Below are 11,919 nucleotides of genomic sequence, written 5' to 3' on the forward strand. Positions count from 1 at the left end.
TTAATGGAAATCTTAATTTAAATCCCTACAAGTACATATTGCACGAATTGCAAAATTGATTACGATCTTTATCCTAATTTGAAATCTATAGATTACTGTAATAAGTAGTTACTATAAATTACAAACAGATTCTTTATCGATATAGAGCTGTATTAATTTATTAAGAGGCTATAGTGGTCAGTAAGTAATATATAAAAATTATAGTTGCATAGGCATATAACTTACAAGTTACAAACGATTAATAAAACCTTAGAGAATTAACGATGTCAACCTATGTAGACACATAGAATAACTCATCATGCATGTCAAGGACAACCTTTCGATTACATCTTCGTCTCATTCCATTTTTCTCTGACGAAATACACGAGTAGAAGACGCCTCTATGAGCCAACATATCCGCAACACCTTGCATGCACGAGCGAGACAGATGTACCCGTGGTCCGTGACAAATACAATGAGATTGTAAATCAAGTTGGGTAGCCGACCACCTATCGAAGGAAATATCGCTGTCGCGCGTATGAATCATTACGAGTACGACAAGGTATATTATCAAATAATCATGCATGAAAAGAAAGAAAAAAGCGGAAACGCTAAAAAAGGGGCCGAATAATCGTTACGATATGTCAGTTCTGAAGTTCCGAGTGAAACAACCCAAAGGAATCTATTCTATTGGCTGACGAATGAAAGCACAAGCCGCCCGAACTAATTGCTGTCACAATAAAAAACGCGAGCTAAGGAAGTTGTATACAAACTGGCCGTAGCTGTTGTATGTGTATGAAATACGGTCACGCCCAACAATCTGACAGTTTCTATCGATATCCCAATGAAACAATGTGGGGAAAAAACACGTTTATTAAAATCACGCGTGAACGTCGCTTTCGGGTCGCTATTGTGAAGAGAATCCGAAGAGAAACGAGCGTAAAAAAGAGCTCTGTCGTAAGAATTTGTCAAAAGAAAGTAATTTGTCATTAATTTTCAATTGCGATTTATCACGATTTAGTTGGCTTTTCGGAAGTTATTCAGAATTTACGTTCAAGTACATATCTTTATCTTCTAGTTAAAATATCACGGTAACTACGCTATCAACCACGTTTACCGTGGTATTTATATCACGAACACGATGTGAAATTACGTAACCTTGAAATGTATCGTACAAAATCACCGATCTCCACACAAATGATTTTTTATAGTACTCTGTACCTTCAGCTGTCTCTATAAGATTTAATCGAATTCAAACACGTTGTTCGGGTCGATTCAAGGAAACAAAATTCTGATCCTACGAGGTTAATTAATTTCATCTGTCTATCTTTATCCACTCCTACTTCATAGTTGCAAGTCGTCTAACTCTTCTTCTGGTATAAGCTTCACATATCCCATGACGTCAAATTCGACGCTTGCATTCAGTGAATCTTTAAGCATTCAAACCGCGAGATGTTTCCTCAACTTTTCACTGTTCTTGCACTCTGGCCTGTGGTCATTGTCGATCATCGTGACGGAGGACAATTATGATAAAGATATGCGGGATGCATCTGTTTAGTATACTGAAATACTCGTGGTGAGACCAGAAACGAGATAAATGGTCCTCACTGTTACCATTCACCGACGAACAAACGTGGAGAAACACTTTCCAATGTTAGTCGATATCAAAGACAAGAACGGTCCGTACTGATGGCCTGTAAACATTACAATCACAAAATATCGCGAATGAACATAACCACAAGTTAACTCTATCGTGACGCTTTTTGCAGCCATCAGTGTTTTCTTGAGTTTAAGGTGAATAAAATAGGAGACGTTTGGGGGCGTTCAAATTGTAAAATGGTTTTTTGTCAGTTGTCAGTTGTCGAGTGAGTTCGTGCTATATCGTTCGACGTAGTGGATTTTGAAACTAGCGCTCTTGGAATTTAACGTTTTTATTGAATGTAAGGCGTGGGACTTAGGATTTAAGTAAAGTAATTGAAAGAATATCTTGAGACTGTAAATTGTGAGTTATACTCTGGAGCTGGTTAACTTCAATTGAAATTTACTTAAACTTTACTTTTGTTTTTATTATAAATGCTACTAAACTAGATTATAAAATGAGCGAAATATTTTTTGACAATAATGGTAGTCGATGAAGGAATTAATTCAGATACTAGAAGTTTCAGCATAACTCAGAGTTTGAATTTAGTTTTAAAATGCGAGTTTAACGTTATTTTTTAGCACTATTTAAAATGAACATGGCTTAAATATCGAAAATTTATATTTTCTTTATTCTTCGTACAGTTTCAGAGCAAAAGAAATATCTTTCCGCTGGTGGAAGTAACGAACACGCGAATTCAGTGAAAATTAAACTGGATTTCAAAGGCGATGGAATCCTTTTCATCGATCGAAATAATTTTATCCGTTCGATTCGATTGCGTTCGCAAACTATTTCTAGTATTCTCCGGTAATTAAAATTATTAACATACGTTCATGGACAAACGTGAATAATTTTACGGATATCTGAAAACGAATGTTTCGTGAGAACAATTTAAATGTTATTATGTACACTATATATATATATAGCATGGCGAAAATTTGAATTTTCATATTAGAAATATTCAAAGAAAAATTAAGGAGAAGTTTGCAATCTGTCTACGAGAAAAAACATTTATTTCATGCTAAACGCAGGTTTACAGATAAATGTTTGCTATAGCAAGTGAAGTGTAATAGCTAAAGGAGGGAGATACCGTTGAGCGTTGATCATGATCATGAAATGTATATTTTGGCGGCATTAAAATACCAGAGGATTTATTAAAGAATTAAAACTATCTTTTCCAGATAAATTAAAATTGTTAATATCTTAGATTAATATTCATTTGAGATCGCGTTTTCTGATTCATGATATGCGATTATATACAGGTATTTTTCACTTGAAAATTAACAATTATATTTCTTAGTTTTTAAAGAAAGCAGAAATAACGTAACATACACAACATTACACATTAACACAACATAAACATTTATTTATAGATTGTTAAAAAAATGTTTTCAAATTCCCGTGACTTTTTATTTGCTTGTCATATTTATATTTCACGAATATGTATATTTTCATATTAATTTTAAGTGTTAATGTATAAAATATTTAATGTATAAAATATGTTCAATCAGTAAAGAAATATTTAAATTATGGGATGAAAGTATTCCTTGTATTATTAATAGAATAATTGATCGTTTTTGCGGATAAGGTGAAAAAGAGTGAGGTGCATGGAGAAAAGAAAACGAAAGAAAGAGAGACGAAGAGAGAAAAGCGGGACAGGTACGGATATGGCGTGCCACGTGCACCGAGATTCGCACGTTCCTAACCTACCCCATTCGTTAACCTGACCCATGTCGCGATTCCTCCGTAGGTCGATTCCCATCGAGCGCGAATTAACCTACATAGGCATAGGCGTTTCTGCGGACTCAAACCATAGGTTTCTGTCGATACAAAATTAACCTGCGCTCGCCATTCCAATGCAACGAACGGTTCCACTCGATACGCAATCTCTCTTTTCCTATTGATATCATCGTTTCTTTCTCTCCTTCCTTCCCTTCTCACCATCCTTTCTCTTCCACAGAATTTCTCTTCTCGTAATTCTTTTCCTTCTTTGAGAATTTCTCTCCCCATAACCCTCTCTTTTGGAAGAAGAAAGTGATCATTCTAGTCCAAAGCATTTACGCCTGGAGTATTTTCTCAAACAATTTAAAAGGAAGTGATTAATACTAATCACTGGATAGTCCATTGAGTTTCAGGTATTCGGTTGGAACTAATAAATGAAAATAGTTTCATAATTTGATACGGAATTTGGAACGTCTGTGAAGTTAAATGAAAACATTTGAATGTAATGTATATAGTCTTGCAAAAAGAAAATCCTCTCTGCCTGAGAAGCAGAGGTGTCATTTTGCTTGGAAAATGAATAACGCTTGATGAACATTCCACTTCGCGACATCCTTTCGTTCCATTTCGCGCGCGACGCCCTTTTCAAGACGAAACGGGAGTCGCATGGAAATGTAACCAGATGAATGTCTGTGACGTTTTACCGAAGAATTTCGGCCAAGCATATATTTTACCTTCCAATCCGGTCAAGTCCACTCGCTTTTGTACTCGTTGCATCGGATTTCGGAGGGGATCAGCCGAATTTCGGACGAGTGGAATTTCGTTTTCCCTCGTCGCCCTACATTTTCAAATTCCGATGCGTGCACATCAAAATTTATAGATTGCAGCACCTGAGAGTGCTTATTTCGAGTCGAATACATGATTATTCAATTTTTTGAATAAATGCTACTAATCTTTTGAATACTTACTAATAATAAGCTTATTGGCTAATAATAATTACAATAATTATAATTATTACTCCGAACTAAATTAATTCGTTAAGGCGTACGCAATCCGCACGCCTTTAAAGTTATAAAATTATGTATCAAGGACCGGAGTAAACTGTATAAAATTGAAAAGATACAGGTTAAGATCTTAAGAAGAATCGTTAAGACCTTCCCAATGTATAAAATTATCTCTGCTGACTCGTAGATATATTTATCAGAAATCCTAGAATGTGTATTTTAATATGCCGTAAATGAAACTAGCGGTAGTCGATGAGAACAAATTGCCGGAGGAATCTACTCGCGCGCAGACAATGACTTCACGTAGAGTAAATCGCGGATTCCTTTTCTTTCACGGAGGAAGGGAAACGCTCTCGAGCACGCGAAAACGAGAACGAGTCGCGGTAAGGGACAGTGAAGCAGTGAAACTCGATCCGCAAGCTTAGAGGTCGTTTCTATCTGTTTCCTTTCCTTTCTACCGCAAGAGTAAAGTTCCATTCTGTAACTAGCAACGGTACATTAGACTCGCGAACACTCTTTCTTCGCGTTTCTCAGATAATGATATTGTTAGTATCGAACGAACGAATTCTTACACATATCAATACCTGTTAAGTTTCAAAAATATTAAAGCGTTTTACTCTGGATACTTGGAAATTATGTGTTTGTTTGCAGATTTTGTTAGACTATGATTTACCAGATAATCTAATCCATACACAATCGATAGAATAATATCGATAGATAGATCATATAACTTGTAACGTAACAGTACAACTAGTATTGCTAACGAAATCTGACAAAAAAGTTACCAATAGATACTGGTAAATTGTTCCCACTAATGATTGTCCCAACTCCTAACAATATACGAAATAACACAACAATAGACAAATAAAAAGTTTCAAAGAACGTAGACATATAGCTATATATGTAAGTAATCTGCAACTCGGAAGGCATTACAGAGAGTTAATAAAAAGCGACGATCGATCCCGCAAACGGCTGATTGCTTTTGAAAGCTTCTTCCAAGAAGAGAACAGGGTACCGATGTTTTTTTACTTTATCGATCGAGAACGTTCTGAAAAATCGAGGGGATCGATGCCGAGAATCAATATTAACGGCATATGGCGTACATGGTGCAACTTACATTTTTGGCTCGTCGATGATCGGCCATCAACGTGAGCGGCAGGTGTTAGCGTAGCCTCTTTTCCCCACCTGTGCGGTGTTCCGGAAGTACGAGCGTGGACGACACCAGGCCGGTCGCGATCGCGGCCGCCTTCAGCTACTCCCCAACTCGTCGCACCTGCGTGTCATTCTCCGTCACGGATTATCTGCCTTGTAGTATCGGACCTGTCGTCGAGTAAGCCAAGCCCAGGGGGTTCGCTAGCCAGGAAAATCGTAATGTCGATCACTTTCACTGCGCGTCGCGCGTTCCCTTCCGTGTCACAATCACGAGACGACCAGGGGCGGACGGGGAGGGGGCCGAGAAACGAAGAGAAGAGGAACACAGAAACGGGCGGCGAAACGACGAGGAATACAAGTGAGAGAGAGAGAGAGAGAGAGAGAGAGAGAGAGAGAGAGAGAAGCGGAGAAAAGAAAGATAGTCGCGCGTTGGTCAAAAAACGGAAGATGAGAAAGGAACGGAAGATGAAGCAGACAGTCAGAAATAGGGACGGAGCAAATAGGAGAAAGGGGAAACGCCGCGCCGGAGTGCCGGTGGATCGTCACAGTTTCACTTTTAAATTGCTCGAGGCGCTCGCTCGCTAGCCACTCTCCACTTGCTTTATTCCGCGCTGCTGCGTTGCGACTAGGTCGCGTGCGTGTTGTGTACGAGGATTACCGTTACCGTTAACGTGACGTAGACAGTCACCGGTAACGTCATAGACCGCTCACTCTCCGGGTGTGCTCACCTCTTCCTGTTGGTATTCCCCGCCCAGCTAGTCGCTTTACTTCGCGCTAACGAACTCCCGGATTGACTTTCGATATATACGTATACGTGTACGATACGTGCTTCACACCTTGTTGGAACCTGGCTGCGGGGTTCCGATACCACCGAGTCGTTCGACTGGTTCTGCAGAAGCGTCGCTCTGTTACATATCGGTTATCATCCACTCTTCTCTATTAGCGTTGATCGCCAAGCTGTTGTTGGTCCATTTACCGGATTCTTTTGATCGGTCGACCACGTCAACGAACTTGAGTTCGATCCTCGTGATCCATTGTTCTATTTCTATAGGAAACAAACGATCCTGCGCTGTGAATCAACGCTCGACATCATTGCACGATCGTTAACTATCTTCCAGCTTGCGCTTCATACCTCTCTGCGGGTTAATGATTCGGCTGGAAAGTGCGTGATGTTTGCGACGAGGCAGCTCACGAGATAAAAACTCAAGACAATGGAGAACTGTCTAGCGAAACTGTTTCTTCTTCTCGATCGTCTTTCCTCGATTACTGCTATCCGTCAGTCTGGTTTGTGCACCGGCACGCCAACACACGACAGAATCACGACGCTTTCGAGTACTTTCCGCCAGCGATTCGCGGTCATCACAGTTCAACATCAAGCCTGCCGTCTTCGGCCACCGAGCTACTATTCTCGTGCGTACGTTTACGCGACGAGTTTGCCGATTATTTGTTCCAAGAACTTATCCTGCAACTGCTGGAGCAGCCATGCACGATTCTTCCTCGTTTACGTTCGCTGCAGGGAAGTAAAATGGCTCATGGCACGTGTCCGTTGACGGCGAAAGCGACGCGAACGTGAGCCTTTTCAACGGTTTACTCTGTCACGATGACTAGTGGTATCTACTCGATACTTTGCGTTTCGTTGGTCACAATCGACATTTTAAGAGACAAATAAAGCTGCAGAAATAAATTTTTCTTCGTTTGAAATTTTATTTGTTTTTTACGTTTACTGCTGGATACGATTTGCCTTGCATACAGCTTATTGTATTTAATAATTCATTAAACTATTATATAAAATTCTCTTTGATCGCGAAAATCGATACTAAATTTCCCTTCTCTTCTAAAATTGACATGATCTCTGACGAATAGTTGGAGAAATAAATTATGCAATATAAAAACTGAAATTATTCGATAGTAATTTTCCGGTGACATCGTTCCAATGCTTTCCCTCTTGTAATTTGGAATTCCGATTTGCGCGTGGCTCAGTCGCGTGCACCATTCGCCAACGGGTCTGTTTTATAATAAAAGCATAAACAGCTGGCTTGATATTCGCGGTGGCAACGAACCGCGGCAACGTCCCGCAGCAACGTCCGCCGCCAACGTCCCGCGGCAACGTCCCGCACCAACGTCCCGCACCAACGTCCCGCACCAACGTCCCGCACCAACGTCCCGCACCAACGTCCCGCACCAACGTCCCGCACCAACGTCCCACGACACGGAAAGAGCGAAGGGGGTTCGCGAGATCTCCTCTCCTAAGCGAACACAAGTCGCGATCGATCGCGATGATCGTTCCGGTCAATTAACCGAACGAATTTGTCGCAGTCGGAATATGCGAGGATCTATGCGAACGCACAACGACCTATGAAAAATCCAATGAAGTTTGAAAAAGAAATTCTATACGATACAAACCCCTTCCTATCGATCTATCGGATCCTTTTTAAAGACTATCATCAAAATCAATATGATTCTTTAAAAGATACGATAGAATGTTAATGGAAATTAGTTTTTCTGAGATGATAAAATTTCGTAAAAGAATCTCGTATAGATGAATTTGTATCCTCTTGGAAATCTGAAAGTTAACGGCAGCTATACATTCTTCGGCATACTCATCGAGTATCAGCGAGCTTTGGTTACGATAAGGTTCGATCGATAATTGACTCGTTATCGGGTACAGAGTCGGTGTAGCGCGAGACAAGACCGCCAACCGTGCACGACAGCCTCGAATTATTGCTAGATAACGAGATCAATTCGGTTAATCGCCGTTAGGTGAGCAAGTATATATATCTGACTGCAAAGCTCGAGTCCGTTGGTTCTATTTGTTGGAAATCTTTGAGTAACTGTATATCGACAAAAGTCAACCCAAAATTTTAGGAAATTATAGAAAATTTAGGAAACAGAGAATTAACAAAGCGTATAAATGGGCAAGAGTAAAACGAGATCTGTTTTATCGTTGAAAATTTTGTTCTCTAATATAACTCGCAAATATTACTATGAATCAGATACTATGAATCATTGATAAAATCTATCTACTTCAAAATATTACATAGTTTCCATTTTAAGCATTAATAAATCATGTAACTGATGATTTTTAAGTACCACGTACGAGATCTATTCAAATAGAGAACAAAATGTGTAAACGATTAAAAGATAATATAAGCAAATTGACGAGTTTTATCTTCTTAAGTCACTTGGTATATGTGTGCAAAACTTGAGAAACAGGCGATCGAACTGGTTAACGATATGTCGCATAGTCAAAATTCACACGCTAGGAAATTCCAATAATTAAAGCGCTTACGATGTCGCACTTAACGCGATTACCGAGTGATCGATCCGATTAGCGCAATTACAAACCGTATGTTTCGTTGGACAATAGGAAAAGAATTGACGTTCGATATTCGATCGTTGGTGGACTTTTGAAACTTTGATTGTAATGTTATTATATTATTACGGGCCCAAAATTTCAAGCGAAGTTTGGACGCTTAAAAATACGTTTACAGCGAATCATGATAAGAGTACTAAAAGAAAATATTAAATTAATTATCAAACCAATGATTGCCTTCTGATAGTTTGTTTAAATATTGAAAATGTTAAATAATTCAAGTTTCAAATCCAATCTAGATAATCAAAGTCATAACGATACATATAATTCATCATTAACTAGAATAAAACATTAACTTGTTTCAGTAGCTCTATAACTTCTACCTTTTATCAATTCAATTTAAATTATCAAAATTTTATTATCAAACATCTGTACTTTCACTTATATAATAATAATCCTAAATCGGTTGCCAAATGGTCAATTAATCTAGAACCAACATGTCCCGTTTAATTCCCTTTATTTCCCTATGAACCAAAACTCTAGACACTATCATGCGCTAAACATGTTTTTCGACGTGGCGGCGCGTCGATGTGAAAGGGGTGTACGTATTCGTGCAACAAGCTCGATTTCCACACGGAGGTAGACAGGCTGTCTCTATTTTCATTGACACGTTGTTATACCGACACGAAAGAGGCCCGAGCGTAATGCGGTGCCGCGGCCACGACGCGCGTTTTATTTATAACCGCGTCTCGGTCAGAAACGGGCTGCGTTGCGTCGTGACGCGCGTGTCGAATATTACGCACGCGTACTGCGTCCCTTCGCGTGCATATGCGGCACCGTTCGCAAAGTGTTACAGAATCAAAAAAGATCATGAACGCGAAAATCGACGCGCGGAAACAAGATCAAGAAAAAGGAAAGAAGAGGAAGAAGAAGAAGAAGAAGAAGAAACAGTTATTAGTCCGACCTGCTATTCTAATCCAGCGATTCCACCGGAACGCGTCGCCTTTGAAACGGGAAGAGAATTGCCTGATACACCGAACGACCCGATGATGTTTCTTAAAATAACGAAACGCCGTGGCTTATATTTAGCGGCAGCGGTACGTTTGGAAGTTCTTCGGGTTTTTCTGGATCGAGCCACTCGAGTCGAACCTTTGGTCGATATTCGATTGTCACGAGAGAGAAGAGAATCGATTTAGATCAGAAGAATTTAATTCTGAAACACACGACGATCTAAGCCGATAAGATTTGTCGGATTTCGTAAAAATGGTCAGGAAATAATTATCAGACAATTCGTCGATTAGGTACCACGGTTTAGGTGATGTATTCTATAATTTCAAAGTTGCAAATATCTTTCTACAAAATTTTAAGAAATGGTTCACCACGGTTCGACTTCGAAAGACAGTCCGCTTTATTTTCGTCGTGGAAATCGATAAATCCCCACTGAGGAAGCCCGAAGAATCTGAGCAACTTGGTATAGCCAGCTTCAGACAGCTAAACAGACGTCCGGCAGCTATCTAAAACTGTCGTTAGGCACATTCGTCAATCAGCCAGAGGAAAATTCAGTAAGAACCAGTTACATACCGAGCATCTAATCCGTTGATCGTTTACGCGTTACTCGATAAAAGTGCTCGATCTGGTTATCAATCGCGATTCGATAGATCTTCGCCAATCCAGTCTTAAAGACGACAATCCCACGTTATGGACTATTTCGCGTTTCGTTTGACGGTGGCAGACAAATTTCTAAAAAGAAATCGCGTTCGGCGCACGAATCGAAAACCAACGCCGATTACGAGTGTTTCCCCGGTTCTTTCGATCGAAGGTGCTAGAAACTCGAATACGAGATTCCTTGGATGTGTCACTTATGAATTTCGAACGCGCGTTTCAGGAGCGAACACGCACCGCATGTGTTCCCAAAGCGTGTAAAAGAGGAAACGGTAGGCGTTTGCAACTCGAATACCACGAAACAAAAATTAAACGAAGGTTAAACCAAAACTTTCTGCCGTCATGGAATCGATCGTTCTTAGAGATACTTAAATCTCGTAGGGATCCCAGGAGATTCCGGTACTGCGAGGCCGACGAGAGACGAAGGCAAGACAGGAGGTTCGCAACGATGATCTTCTGGGACGAATCGACGTCACTGGATCAAGAATGAAAGAGAGGAGAAGAAGCGAAAGAGAGTAGGTTTTTCGAGCAGAGAGGGTGAAACACGGGCAAGAGAAGCGAAGAAGCGTGCAGAAAGAACGAAGAAAGAGAGAGAAAGAATAACAGGCTATTCGAAACAACACAACGAATGCGTACGGTCGCGCACGTGCAGTGGATGAAACACGTGTACCGTTGATGAGGGAATAAAGATCGGCTTATTGTTAGAAAGAAGCGGATGAGGCGAAGAAGCGTGCGTTGTTGTGGTGGACCGAAGCGCGCTCGCTCGCGAGAGAGAGAGAGAAAGAGAGAGAGAGAGAGAGACAAAGAGAGAGAGAGTAAGAGTAACGCTCTCAATAAGGGTTGAATCGAGGATGAAATATAACGAAAAATTCGCGATGAGCAACGAAGCAATAGACTATCTCGCGAGAATTTGCGTTTGTCATCGAGTATTCATCTACCGATTGACTATGGGGACTTTGAGTCTGAGCTGGTTGGCGCGAGATCGATATGTCGACACTGGGATAAACGAGTCGAGGTCGATATCAAACGATGAATAGAAATTCGGAATTCAACGAAGAAGAATGGAGGAACGAAAAATGAAACAAATAGAAAAGAACGAGACGACGAAGATGAAGATCGGAACTGAATAACACGTCGACGGATGCGTGTCGCGACGAACGTCATACGTATATATGCATCTATTTATATGTAATGCGTGTGTATGCGTGTATATGCATGATGAATATATCCGGGAGTCTCTCTCGCTCTCCGGCTGATCACGACGTGACAGATTTCTCTTCCTGTTCCTTTATCTTTCCTTTCGGTCTATTCTCTACTTTCATCTCGATCCGAAACGCATGTATTTTCTCGCTCGTCCCTCACGCGTTCTCTATATCGGCTTTATAGGTATACACACACACACACATATACACATATATGCATATATATATATATATGTATAATGAATTTGT

The 11,919-nt window shown here is 40.3% G+C and overlaps 1 protein-coding gene across 1 annotated transcript in view; it reads right to left on the minus strand.

Moving 5' to 3' along the window:
- The window catches only part of LOC122577914 (hormone receptor 4-like), a 155,745-nt gene extending 144,043 nt beyond the window's left edge, over positions 1 to 11,702 (minus strand). Inside the window, exons 1-3 of the mRNA XM_043749617.1 lie at positions 10,388 to 11,702; positions 6,626 to 7,003; positions 5,459 to 6,538 (exon numbers count right to left, since the gene is read on the minus strand). The gene's annotated coding sequence lies outside the window, so the exon portion shown is untranslated. The remainder of the gene's footprint in view (positions 1 to 5,458; positions 6,539 to 6,625; positions 7,004 to 10,387) is intronic.
- Positions 11,703 to 11,919: the final 217 nt, after the last annotated feature.

The sequence above is a fragment of the Bombus pyrosoma genome, linkage group LG3, assembly GCF_014825855.1.
Source record: "Bombus pyrosoma isolate SC7728 linkage group LG3, ASM1482585v1, whole genome shotgun sequence".
NCBI lineage: Eukaryota > Metazoa > Arthropoda > Insecta > Hymenoptera > Apidae > Bombus > Bombus pyrosoma.